A 14,209-nucleotide genomic window follows, 5' to 3' on the forward strand; every position below is an offset into this window, starting at 1 on the left:
AAATTATATTCTGTACTTCATATATGTATATGTATGTGTATATATATACATACACACATATGACATAAGGCAATAGTTAGATACTTGAGTATTTGTGACCCTTAATTGCCTACTACTTATAATACATAAATCACACACTATAACAAAATAAACTGCAACTCACTATTTCATTTTTTAATCAGTCATAATTGTGACACTTCAAATGTAAATGTACTGACATCAGTGGGTCAGTAAATAAGATATCATTCTACTTTAATGTGCTTTTGAGAAGCTTGTGTGATGTGCAAGCACATGATAAAGGATGTACACACAGAGTGAATATTTTAAAAGGCTTAACATAAAATGCAGTTATAGTACATAAACAAGAAAAGCAATACATTCTTTCATCACCTTTTGTTTTATCAGTATTCAGGTCTCTTTGCAGCTCCCACATCTGAACAATAGCTGAAGTGGATCTCAAAAGGTGACCTGCAAATAGATTTATTTTAATCAATTACTTTATCAATCAGTAGCCTTAGAATTGTGTAAATGTTCCAGAAGGGTAAGCTAAGAGGGGCATATCCCAAAACTTCCTTTCCCTACCCACCTACCTTTTATTTTGGTCCTGTGACACCCATCTCTACCATAGGTGTCCAGATGTGCATTAGTCCATAACTATTTAAGGAAGCACTTAAGATATGGCCTAAAGCCCACTATAATCAATGGGCGTCCTTCCAGTGAGATCAGTGGGTTGTGAGTTGGGCCCTACAGTACATGATTAAGTCCTATTGACATCAGTGGAACAAAAGAACAGGCTTAAGTTTTCCTAAAAAAGGATGGCTTCTTGAACTGGAGCTTCAGTGATGCATCAGCACATACTCTGTTGGTGCTGTCCAATCAATCAAGAAACCCTGCTGGAAATTTGAGCTGGTCAACAGGGATCGGGTAAGTCTATTTGAAGTCTATTTGAAGGATTTGCATAGCTCCCAAAATATCATTCAATCTCTCAAAGGCTATAAAATATTTAATAATATTTGAAACATCAGCAATCCCATTGAAGTTCTTTAGTATTTGCAAAGTCCATGGTCATGTGACTACTCAAAGCATATAACATTAAATATGTGCACTGGGTTACTTGGGACTACTCACAGACCCTGTCTAGCAACACTTTTATGAACATGCTTAAGTCAATCACTTTTCAGCAAAACACTTAAGCTCATGCATAAAGCTACACATATGCTTAAGTGCTATTGTTGAATCAGTCAAGCTTGTGCAATAAGCATTTGCAGGAGTGAGATCTTTAACCTCTCTTCCACCACCACCGCCCCCCGCCCCTTGACATAGTGTCACTGTGCACGCAGTCCCAGATTGTGTTGTATCAAGCATAGTGTTTTAGTTAAGGCGGTGGTGGAATTTTCATTGAAAGCCCCTTTTAGAGGAGTTTATAACTCAAACTTCTTGTCTAACATGATTTCGTTTTATGCTTCTAGAGTGTGTTTTTAGCAAAATTAGATTTATACTTTGTTGGCTATTTGTAAGTTGGAGAAATATTTTTTTTATATTAGATTGAAATGTGTAAAAATACCAAACTAAGATGCTGCGCTCTCCTTAGAGGTGATTAGAATCCTCATGTGAAATCCTGGCCTTCCACAAATCAACTGCAAAATTTTCATTGACTTCATTGGAGTCAGGATTTCACCCCTCAGTTCCAAGGAATTCAATGAGAGCTGAGGCCTCTGAGCTGTTCTAAGGATGAGGCCTTAGAAAAAGAATGCTTTCTATTTTAAAAAATATTTGTTAGGTCATCAAAGCCTAGATTTTTGACTCACTTTAAACTTTATATGAAAAGGAATGTTATGAATGTTAGCAAATTGGCAACAAATATTGCTTTTCATAAAGTAGCTTGACATTTATTGTACATTATGAATATATTACAATGGTAATACACCAGATCCTATGGATTTCAGTATGGATGATTAGCATAATAGCTCTATAATATGCAACACATTGGCATTCTAACAGTGCCATGTTAGACTGTGTCAATGATCAACGCATTAATGGAGTTATACATAATGAAATGATGCATCATTTCAATAATCCACACACTACCTGCTTTACTTTAGGCAATGCTAGAGTATTTGCTTTGCTAATGTGTCAAGGTGTACTGAGAAATACTAGAAGTTCAGCGTCATGGTGGTGTTAGAGACATTCAGATCTTGCTTACATTGCTTAAAAACTGAGTTATGAAGCAAAGCTTAAAACCCAAACCCACACACAGAATCATGGAGCCAAAGTCTTTTCTGCTGATGGATCTCAGTGATGTTACACTGGGACATCTGGTCTTTGGTATATTGTTTTTAAAAGTTAAAAACAAATCCAAAGGAAATTAACTACAAACACATCATTAAAACATTTAAGGTTGTGGTAGTATTGACATTAAAAAGGCTAATAAGTTCTCAGTGGAGACTCCCTCACAATAACATGTAACACGTAAATAGATGTAACTCAGTTGAGTTTCAGCTCCCCTGAGCTGCACCCTCTAACTCCAGACGAATTTGGGGCAATGTGCATAACTATTTCAGAATCTGAGTTAGAAACTGGAAGCTCTATATCATTGGAGAGGGAGATTCCTGGTTTCATAATGGGGGACACAACATTCTGCTGCTAGCACTGGAATATTACGAGACAGTGGACTTTAAAGTCATGGCTGTTTTATATACAGCAAATCTATTTTAGGTAATTTCTGGGAATGTTTTTATTAGCTTCAATTTTTTTCTCCCTCTGAGGCCTGTACAATTGGTTCAATGGTAACTTAGGCGGAGGGACATAGGAAATGGAAACTTTTTTGAGAAATCTCTAAAACATTTATCAGTTACGGGGTTTCTTTATAAAATGTGGCAAATTCCTCCATGACATGGCATATACCTTGCCTGGCAATGAGGGGTGATATAAAGGCTTCATCAGTGCTCATTTGGAATAACTGATGTTTACCTTTTGCCACTCTTGATTAATTCAGGCTAATAAAACCTTTATCCCACACCATATCATCACTCGATTCAGCTATCCGAAATAACTAGGTTTAGACTTCAAGGTCTTTGGAGCAGGGACGGCCTTAACATGTTCTGGGCACTAACCTAGGTAATAATTAATAAATAATGATAGACTCGATTGTATTGGAGAACTTTATTTATGCCCCTGATTCCAAGGGAGTCGTACAACATTTGAACACTTTCAGATGGATGAAAGTCTGTTTCATGTCAATTGATAAACAAGAGTAATTGATCAAAACTAGAGCTGGGTGAGGACTTCAAATTGCATAATTTAAAAATACAACTTTGTGTTCAGATTCTTGTAGATAAATTCTGGATTAAAAACAAGACAGGTGTCACTTATGTGAATGAAAAAGGTGGGTGTCAGATTTGACACAAAGTAGCATGATATTGGTCTATGAAAAAAATGTAATTTGCAGTCCAGGGAGAGAAAATGAGACAGCATATGGGAATGACATATTTAAGAGAATATTGAATTGGCAGGGACATGTAGTCATTTCCACCCCTCTGCTTTATGGCCAGATAGAATTAGTTGTTCCTAAACCATCCCAAATAGATGAATACATCCCATAATAGCAATTTCATGACTTGCCTTCTCAGTTTGTTCCATTTCCGGTTTTTCTTGCTTCAGCTTTAACTCATTCCTTTTTTGCTCTTGTTGACTAGTGAGAATTTTTCACCCCTATCTTTGTTATAGCATTTCTTGACATATTTGCATATGTTGCATATTCAGTTTACTTTTTCCTCATGATAACTTTTATTTTCTAAAACTTTTATCTTTTTTAAAAAATTCTTTCCAATCTGTATGCCTCGTTTGTTTATTTCAACATGGTGCCCAAAGCTGAATATATTATTCTAAGGATGTTTCTTCATTAGGCTTGTGTAACACTCTAGAAGGTGTAACTTTAGCACTTATTGGGGACGGGATGCCACAGGACATTGCTAGAGAGCTTCATAACCTTTTGCCTGTTGGCAATTAGTTTGAATCCAGCCTAACTCACTAGGGATTACACATTTGTGTTCCCATCTAATGGATGTTGAGGGCCTCTATCTAGAGATCAGACTAAATAATCATAACAGTCCCTTCTGGCCTTAAAATCTATGAATCTACATGAGGTGATTTTGGAGGATCTCAGCTGCAACTCCCACATCACAAATTCATTACCACGCTTTCTACAACTGACAGACTCTGCAGAGAGGCCAAGAATTTCATGGGCCATGGTGACTGAACTATCCCTGTTATCCCCAAAGGAAGTCTTAGAGTTGAGGTGTGCCCACAGGGCAGTGTGTGTAGGAAGCATGCCCTGTAGATAAACAGGTGCCTTCTTTCCCCAGGACTTCATGAGCACTAAATCCATACCTGAAGTAGCCTCCTCAGAGAGCTAGACACCTGCTCCAATTGCTGGGTTTGTGGGAAAGATTCCCGCTTGTGAGACATATTAGAACTACTCACATGACAATGGCCAGGCTGTGAGGAGCACTGGAATTGTGCACCAAAGGCTCCTCATAGGAGCAAATGGGTAAGGAATAGGCAGGAATAAGGCAGCGCCATGACACTGGCAAATGAAAGGAGAATGCTGCAACCTTTTAAGGGCTGTAAGTAAACTTCTACTTTCATGTGACAGGGGAACCCTTGCGATATTTCTGAGACAGTGTATTGATTGGTCACTGCCCTTTCCTAAAGGCACAATCCTAGCCCTAATTAGTTACATCTTTGACCTAAAGTACAATAATGCATGGTCCCCCTCCCTCGCCCATTTTCATCTAAATATTCCTTACTGGCTTCTCCTGAATGTAATATTCTTAGTTCATTTCAGAAATGCAATAAATACATGCAGTTAAGGCATTAAATATGAAAAGCCTTAGTGAAGCGACTCAATTTATAAATGATTCAACAGGCTGTATGCTGAAAAGCATCTATTTGAAACACATTTATTATTAACTTTACAGTTTAGATGCCTTTCCCATAAGGCAGTCATTTATTAAATATTAATTTGTTGTAAGTCTGTCCAACGTGTTTGTTTGCACAACAACAAATATTGCCAAATAATGACTAAATTTCAAAATGTTCCAATCAGTAGCAATAGATAATAAAGTTCTGCTATGGTTCCAGGCAGAAATGAGGCAGGCTTTCAGGTTAAAGAACATATGTTGTGTAACTAAAGCAAAGAATAATTATGAAATGTAATAACCAGCGCTAAATTGAATAAGAGAAATATTGGTGGCTGTACCTTATAAATATTTATACTAAAGGAAATTTATAATTCTGAATCTTTAATCTGCTAGGGGAAACTTGCAAAATTCAAAAGGCCTTAGTCAGCTGAAAGACTGGCTTCTGCTTCAAGGAAGTAGTGCTGGCTGGCTTCCTGAGTTATGTATCTGCAAGAGCTGTTTCATAATCCTCTTCATAATTGCCAGTTCTTTCCAAGTGAATAAGTCTGTGCATTTACCCTGTTTGTTCACCTATATGCACTTGTTTCCAGTGGAATGACATTGGTGATTATTTTTGTCTTATTGCCTCATTTAACGTCAGCCAAACATGGAAGAATTTAAAGGAGTTGGCTGTTTCAAAAATGAGTTGGGGAGAAGGACAAAGGGGACGTGCTGCATGGAGATTACACGTATTCCAATCAAGGGAAGGAAGAAGAGGAACAACACCACAAGTGGAGTTTTGAACCCAGAACTTCCCCCTTTCCCTAATTTTCCAAAACAGAGCAATCAGGTGTGAATCTCATCCATCCAAATGAGATGGTGTGGATTCAGGAAATCTCCTATCCCTCCCAGGCATGATTGTGTTTAAATAATCTTGCTCCATGACTTTTCCAAGGTGTTCCACCTCTTCCCCCACAGCCTCCCACATTTATGCCTCCCTCTCCCCCATCAGAACCCTGGGAAAATCAGTCATCTTTTCCCCAAAGTTACCAGGACCAGCTGTATTATCTCAGCAAGGGTGGAAGGTTGGATCAACTGAGCATAGAGGAGATTGTGTGCAGCAGGAGGAGGACTCATTTCTATGAGCAATTCCACAACTCCCCTTGTCGAGATTTTGGTTGGTGGTTGATCTTCTGGTTTCTGACTAAATTTTCACTATCCAGGCAGACCTTCCACAAAAGTGGTCACTATCAAAAATGTTTCACACCTCATTAGGCCAAAGGTACATTTGGTGGATTGGGATTATATTTTGCAGTAACCCTTTCTTTACCAATTGACATCTGGAAATCATGTACATCGATCAACTTTCCAGAAGACTCAGCAAAACCAGGTAACGTTGTCTAACACTGGTTACAAAGAGATCAAACCTCAGTGCAATCAGATGTCTCTGGCAAATGCCAAAAGAGCAAAACACAGCACAAAAACTTCATTCCAAACCTATGGAAGGAACAGGTCAATACAGGACATTTAGATTGAAAACTAAAAATGACATGGCAAGGAGGAAGCCATCCCTTTTTATCCAGGTGGAGTCACTGGAGCGCCACAGAGCTGTTGGCACCAGGGAATCAAACCTGTGTCTGGATCTCCCAGTTAAGTGCCCTAATCACTAGTTTATTTCGTGTGTGTGTGCGTGTCAACTTCAAATGGTCTTGATTTCACATTGATGTGGAACAGGAAACTCTTGAAATCTTTTTTTTTTTTTTGGGTAGGATGGGAAAACAATTTCCCACCCAACTCTAGTGTGGCACAGTATTCCCCTCCCCCCAGCCCGGATATCTCTTATAGGTTTAAATTTAAATGTCAGGCTTTCTTCAAGGTCTAATAACTATGCTTCATATTTCTTGGGTTTTTTCCCTTTTATCCCATTTTCTGAAAATTTAAGTAACTCCAGTGTTCTGAACAATTTTATAAATTGCACATGTCTAGTATGAAAAACATGAAATATAAAATCTTTAATTTCTCCAAATATTTAATAATAAATGTTAGGGCTAGGGCAAAAAAAATCAATTCTCTAAATTTTCATTCTTAATCAATAGCCCACATTATGATCTCACTTATAACACTGCCAGCAACTGAAAATGCTTGAGGTTGCTATCCTGCATGGTAAATCCAGACAAGTCTGGAGAAACCCCTATGGATTTACAATTGTGTAAATGAGATTGGAATCTTATCAGTTCCCATTTCCATCCAGTACATATTACACAGATGCATAGTTCATGATCATTGCCACTACCATGAGATGTACATTTGCAGTGGAATATATTTTCAGTCTTCCATACCAAACTGGTTAAAGAAAAGGCACGTGAATCTAAAATCAAAGGCTATAAAGGGAAACCTGTGCCTGTCCTGAATAGACATTTTAACACTTGACTGTGGCATTTGTACAGTGTTACATGATTGAATTTGTCAGTAAAAAACATTTTCCTTAATTTTCATACCACCTCAAGGGAAGGTAATGTCTAAAATCTAATAAGGTCCTGATTGGGCAAAATGAGTCCATGGATTCGGGCTCACATAAGTTATGACCTGAAGGGGGAGACCCCCTGGGCAGTAACACAGACTAGGCTTTCTAAATTCTTTCACTTCCTGGGTAGGTAGGTTTAATTCCCCCTCCTATTCAATCACAATCAATTGTCCTCTTAGGGTGCATCCAGTGCTCTACAATGGAGGCAGGTTATTTCCCAGCTGACTGAATATCAGTAGGATTGTAAAGTTTTTCCAGCCAGAATTTCAGTCTCTCTCCTTGTTCACCGCTCCATTTTGGATGTCAGCTGTAATAACTCCTGCTGGTTGCATAATTTAAGGTTGTGATTGTGCACAAATGTGCAAAGTAGAGTAAGTCCAGAGGATTCATAGCTGAGAAATGCAAGAGGCAGGAAGCCATTTAAATAAGCTTCCATCCCACGGGAAGCTATCTTAGCTAGACAGCAGTGAGTGAGATTTGGAGGTGTGGCATGGCAAGGTCAGTAGCAGGCTGTGCATTCTGCTAAATACAGTGGTGTGCTGTAGATTCCACCCATCTGTGGGCTCCTGAAACACATGCAACTCAAACTGCCAAAGATTGAGAGAATTACCTTTGGTGAAGATTTACAGAGTATGTGCCCTAGAATGGAGGCACTGATGGTAGCTCCACAGTTAACGATGTGTGGAGAGTTGGACTTAAAACAGAACTCCCCTCTTGCACACTTTAATGAACAAATTTAGTCTCCAAATTGATCACACTGACTCTTTTAAGGATAATGAATTTTGTCTTTTCTTTTGTAAAACATTAACTTTTACAGATGATGCTTTTTAAAATGGTCCCTCTTTGAAATTTGATCCTGTTTTTCCTCACATTTTTTGGTTTCTCTAGCTAAAAACCAAACTCCTCTTTCTCTCTCATATGCACAGACAACTTTTAAAATAAAATACAGAGTTGTTCTCCTTATTCAGGGTCGCCTAACTGAGTCACACAAAGATTAGCTGACAGATCTCTTTCATCAGCAAATTCCATTTTCTATCACTGCCAGCCTGCCTCACTGACTCACCAGCTCCACTTTCCAAGAGACTGTAGGCAGCCAGGTTGGACAGCAGAGGATTTAGGGAGTGGCCTGTGATGTGACCATAACAGGAAACACTCTTCACATCCGGCTTACCTCAGGCAAGAAAAGGAGCAAATAGGTGGACTTTATATGCTGTACTCTGAAGGTCAACAACTTGGTCTCTTACAAAAGAACTAGAAGAGCGAGTTCCAAGGTAAAGGACACTTTGCAGAGAAGGCCTGTCCTTTGATCCCCAGTAGCATTACTAAGGACTGTTACAAGCCTTTCTTTCAGCTGAACTCAGTTGTTTGGAGAGTACCTAAAATAACCAGAATATGCATAACTCCATAGATTAATATAAACACCATTAACTGCATTCAGAAAGCAAATCAAAAGTCAGGGCATACAGAGCATTCTGTGTAGGTATATTCCACTCAATATGCCCTGTACCTATACAGTGCTTAGTTGTGTTTAAAATGTCAATTTCCCAGTAGACACATATGCTGTATGTCTTAGATGTATCTATAAATGCTGTCCTTAACCCTCTTCAAACCACAGTTCACAAATTCATGTTACATCTGGTGTTTTATAAGATTCTAAAAACTTGGCTAATCAGGGGGAAGGATGGTCTTGTGAGTAACGAACTAGACTTAGAATCATGAAATCTGGATTATCTGGTCTGATCTCTGCTACAGACTTCCTCTATGACATTGAACATGTCACTTAGTTTCTGTGTGCCTCAGCTCCCCATCTGTAACATTAATCACCTCTCACCTTGTTATGAGGACAAATTCATTAACATTTGTGAGTCACTCACACAATATATATAAGCATTTATATGATAGTATAGCTCATTGTAAATGATTGAAATTCTGATTACAAATATTTGCAACAAAATTTCACAATCTTGTGACCAACTTTAATAGGTGGTACAAGAAAACTTGCAAAGTAAGTTAGTAGGCTTCAATCATACCTTTAAAGCATACCTTAGTGCTGATGAGTCTGAAATGATGACTAATAGAGAATCACAGAATCATAGAAGATTAGGGTTGGAAGAGACCTGAGGAGGTCATCTAGTCCAACCCCCTGCTTAACGCAGGACCAACCCCAACTAAATCATCCCAGTCAGGCCTTTGTCAAGCTGGGCCTTAAAAACCTCTAAGGATGGAGATTCCACCACCTCCCTTTGTAACCCATTCCAGTGCTTCACCAGCCTCCTAGTGAAATAGTTTTTCCTAATATCCAACCTAGACCTCCCCGACTGCAACTTGAGACCATTGCTTCTTGTTCTGTCATCTGCCACCACTGACAACAGCCTAGATCCATCCTCTTTGGGACCCCCCTTCAGATAGTTGAAGGCTGCTATCAAATCTCCCCTCGCTCTTCTCTTCTGCAGACTAAATAAACCAAGTTCCCTCAGCCTCTCCTCATAAGTCATGTGCTCCAGCCCCCTAATAATTTTCATTGCCCTCTGCTGGACTCTCTCCAATTTTTCCACATCCTTTCTGTTGTGGGGCCCAAAACTGGATGAAGTACTCCAGATGTGGCCTCACCAGTGCCGAATAGAGGGGAATAATCACTTCCCTCGATCTGCTGGCAATGCTCCTACCAGTGCAGCCCAATATGCCATTAATCTTCTTGGCAAAAAGGGCACACTGTTGACCTATATCCAGCTTCTCATCCACTGTAATCCCCAGGTCCTTTTCTGCAGAACTGCCACTTAGCCCGTCAGACCCCAGCCTGTAGCAATGCATGAGATTCTTCCGTCCTAAGTGCAGGACTCTGCACTTGTCCTTGTTGAACCTCATCAGGTTTCTTTTGGCCCAATCCTCCAATGTCTAGGTCTAGGCCTATCCCTATCCTCCAGCATATCTACCTCTCCCTCCAGTTTAGTGTCATCCACGAACTTGTTGAGGGTGCAATCCATCCCATCATGCAGATCATTAATGAAGATGTTGAACAAAACTGGCCCCAGGACCAACCCCTGCAGCATTCCACTTGATACCGGCTGCCAACTAGACATCGAGCTGTTGATCACTACCCATTGAGTCCAATTATCTACCCAGCTTTCTATCCACCTTATATTCCATTCATCCAATCCATACTTTTTTAACTTGCTGGAAAGAATACCGTGAGAGACTATATCAAAAGCTTTGCTAAAGTCAAGATATATCATGTCCACTGCTTTCTCCATATCCACAGAGCCAGTTATCTCATCATAGAAGGCAATCAGGTTGGTCAGGCATGACTTGCCCTTGGTGAATCCATGTTGACTGTTCCCGGTCACCTTCCTCTCCTCCAAGTGTTACAAAATGGATTCCTTGAGGAACTGTGTCATGATTTTTCCAGGGACTGAGGTGAGGCTGACCAGTCTGTAGTTCCCCAGATTCTCCTTCTTCCCCTTTTTAAAGATGGGCACTATATTTGCCTTTTTCCAGTCTTCCAGGACCTCCCACAATCCCCACGAGTTTTCAAAGATATGGCCAACGGCTCTGCAGTCACGTCAGCCAACTCCCTCAGCACCCTCGGATGCATTAGATCTGCCCCATGGACTTGTGGATGTCTGGCACCTGTTCTTTCACCACTAAGGGCTGCTCACCTCCTCCCCCTACTGTGCTGCCTAGTGCAGCAGTCTGGGAGCTGACCTTGTCTGTGAAGACTGAGGCAAAATAAGCATTGAGTACTTCAGCTTTTTCCACAACCTCTGTCACTAGGTTGCCTCCCCCATTCAGTAAGGGTCCCACACTTTCCCTAACCACCCTCTTGTTGCTAACATACCTGTAGAAGCCCTTCTTGTTACCCTTCACATCCCTTGCTAGCTGCAACTCCAATTGTGCTTTGGTCTTCTTGATTACACCCCTGTATGCTCAAGCAATACTTTTATACTCCTCCCTAGTCATTTGTCCAAGTTTCCACTTCTTGTAAGCTTCCTTTTTGTGTTTAAGCTCACTGAAGATTTCTCTGTTTAGCCAAACTGGTCGCCTGCCATATTTGCTATTCTTTCTGCACATCGGGATGGTTTGTGCCTGTGCTCTCAATAAGGCTTCTTTAAAATACAGCCAGCTCTCCTGGACTCCTTTCCCCTTCATATTAACCTCCCAGGGGATCCTGTGCATCAGTTCCCTGAGGGAGTCAAAGTCTGCTTTTCTGAAGTCCAGGGTCTGTATTCTGCTGCTCTCCTTTCTTCCTTGTGTCAGGATCCTGAACGTGACCATTTCATGGTTACTGATGCTCAGGTTGCCACCCACTTCTATTTCCCCTACCAATTCTTCCCTGTTTGTGACCAGCAGGTCAAAAGAAGCATGGCCCCTAGTTGGCTCCCCCAGCACTTGTGCCAGGAAGTTGTCCCCAACACTCTCCAGAAACTTCCTGGATTGTCTGTGCACTGCTGTATTGCTCTCCCAGCAGATGTCAGGGTGATTGAAATCCCCCATGAGAACCAGGGTCTGTGATCTGGTAACTTCTGTTAGCTGTCCAAAGAAAGCCTCATCTACCACATCCTCCTGGTCTGGTGATTACATCCAAACTTTTAAACTCCTTAAAATAGAAGTTTCATTGAGGTAAATGTGCTGCACCTACAGGAAGAGAACACTTCATTCCTCTCTCTGCTGTAATCCCCAATTACCACTAAAGCTCTGTCCTCCACCAAAAAAACCTCATAGAAAGAGAGCCATAATTAAAAAGGATATTCTAATTTTTAAAAAATTGACATTATAAATCTTGGTTCCCTCATTCCTTAATGATGTACGTACACCACTATAAATAGGAAATATACCATGCATACTCTTCTGCAAAAATACTCTATGCAAAATCATACAAAACCAGTTAGCTGTGTCTCTTGGCCTACAGCATAAGTATCAACACACACTGTAAATCTGCATGTTTCTCTCATCGTCTTCAACTTAAATCAATTGTTTCAGAGTAGTTAAGCAGCATATAAAATGTTGTTCCATTTTGTATAGGTCTGTCAGCATTTTCTAATAAGAGGGAAAGTATAAACTCTCTTTTTTTTCCCCCTGCAACCACAGATTCTGTGGGAGGCAACATTATGCTATTTAAAGCAACATCCCAATTTTTTCCTGATGCTGAAAAGACACAATGTTTCCATTAATAAAAGTTGATGTTACTGTATTTATGCTGTACTTTTTGCTACTGTGTCTAATTCCTCACAGAATTTGTGAAAATGTCTTTGGTTGATATAGATTGAAATAACATTAACCTGCTTTCCACAGCTAAGGTCAATGGGGCTTTTGCATTCACTGAAGAGTCAAAACAAAACTTGTTAATTTAGAGTAGCTAGTATAAACACATAAAGTTATTATTAACTCTTGTGCTTCCAGGCACAAAGTGATAGAGAGCAAAGGTCAGGAAGAATTTTTCCCTCCCATGGTACTATGCAGGATTATACAATTGGTTGTACTGTTCTTAGTGCAGCTTACATATTAGAAATGTCATATAAAGTCTGTTTCCTTTCATAGTTTCCATCAGCATGCCAGTTGCTTCTCATGCTCTGATGAACTCTCCTTAAACAACTTCACACCATAAAGCAAACCAAAATGATTGACTTTCTGCTATCCTTGCATGTTTCCGTGTTTAAATTGCATGGATCCATTTGCATGAATCCACTGCTGGCAGTTGGAGTTATTCAACACAAACATAAATGTTTTTAATTTATTATTAAGAACATAACATAAGAACGGCCATACTGGGTCAGACCAAAGGTCCATCAAGCCCAGTATCCTGTCCTCTGACAGTGGCTAATGGCAGGTGCCCCAAAAGGAATAAACAGACAGGTTATCATCAAGTGATCCATGCCAATGGATCCATGCAAATTAAACACTGAAACATCCAAGGATAGCAGAAGGTCAATCATTTTGATTTGCTTTATGGTGTGAAGTTGTTTAAGGAGTTCATCAGAATATGAGATGAGTTTCAATGCATAGTATTAGAAGCATATAAAATACAGCTTTTCTTAAACTGTTCTTGGGTTGCAAGGAATTTGCTTGATAGAAGACCAGCCTGATATTTGTCTTACTCAATTTGAATGGTGGATTGCTGCATGAGCAGTTGCTTTAACACAGTCAGGCAGCTCACAGAGCAAGGTGCTACTCAGCCTGAGTGAGTATCAGAATCTGGCCCAAAATTGTATAATGGAATATTGATAATCCATTTTGATGTAGTTAGAAATGGTGAGTTCAAAAATCATATATTGTATCAGAAACTCCCTTTTAATAAACTTTTTTCTCTTGTTCTATTTAATTAGAAAATAAAGCTGAATGACTTAGAGCTATCTAGAAAAGGGCAATGGTAAAATATGCATATTTCCTTGTTTCCAGTTACAGGCAGGATTTTTAATTATGGAAATACATATCAACTTTTAGCAATCAAATACAGATAATACACAACTCAACCAAATATAAAAAGCAGAATTAAACGTAGCCACAGTAATAACAATATCTAACCTATGATTCAATGTATAATTGAATATATTTCTGTATCTTCCCCAGCTTTCAACTGTTTAATCCGAGCACCTTTTTTCAAATCTTTCAAATGAAATGTTTATTAACATAGAAATCACCACGCAAGAAATTGCTTGATAGCAATTTGCATAAATGAAAAGCATCTTTGTATTATAATTTACTCTACTAGAAAATTAATTTTTTCACATGTCTACCCCCCCTCTCATACCTCCCTCCTCCCCCCTCTCCTTTATTTGGAATCTCAAAG

This window comes from Caretta caretta, chromosome 2 (genome assembly GCF_965140235.1).
Source record: "Caretta caretta isolate rCarCar2 chromosome 2, rCarCar1.hap1, whole genome shotgun sequence".
NCBI lineage: Eukaryota > Metazoa > Chordata > Testudines > Cheloniidae > Caretta > Caretta caretta.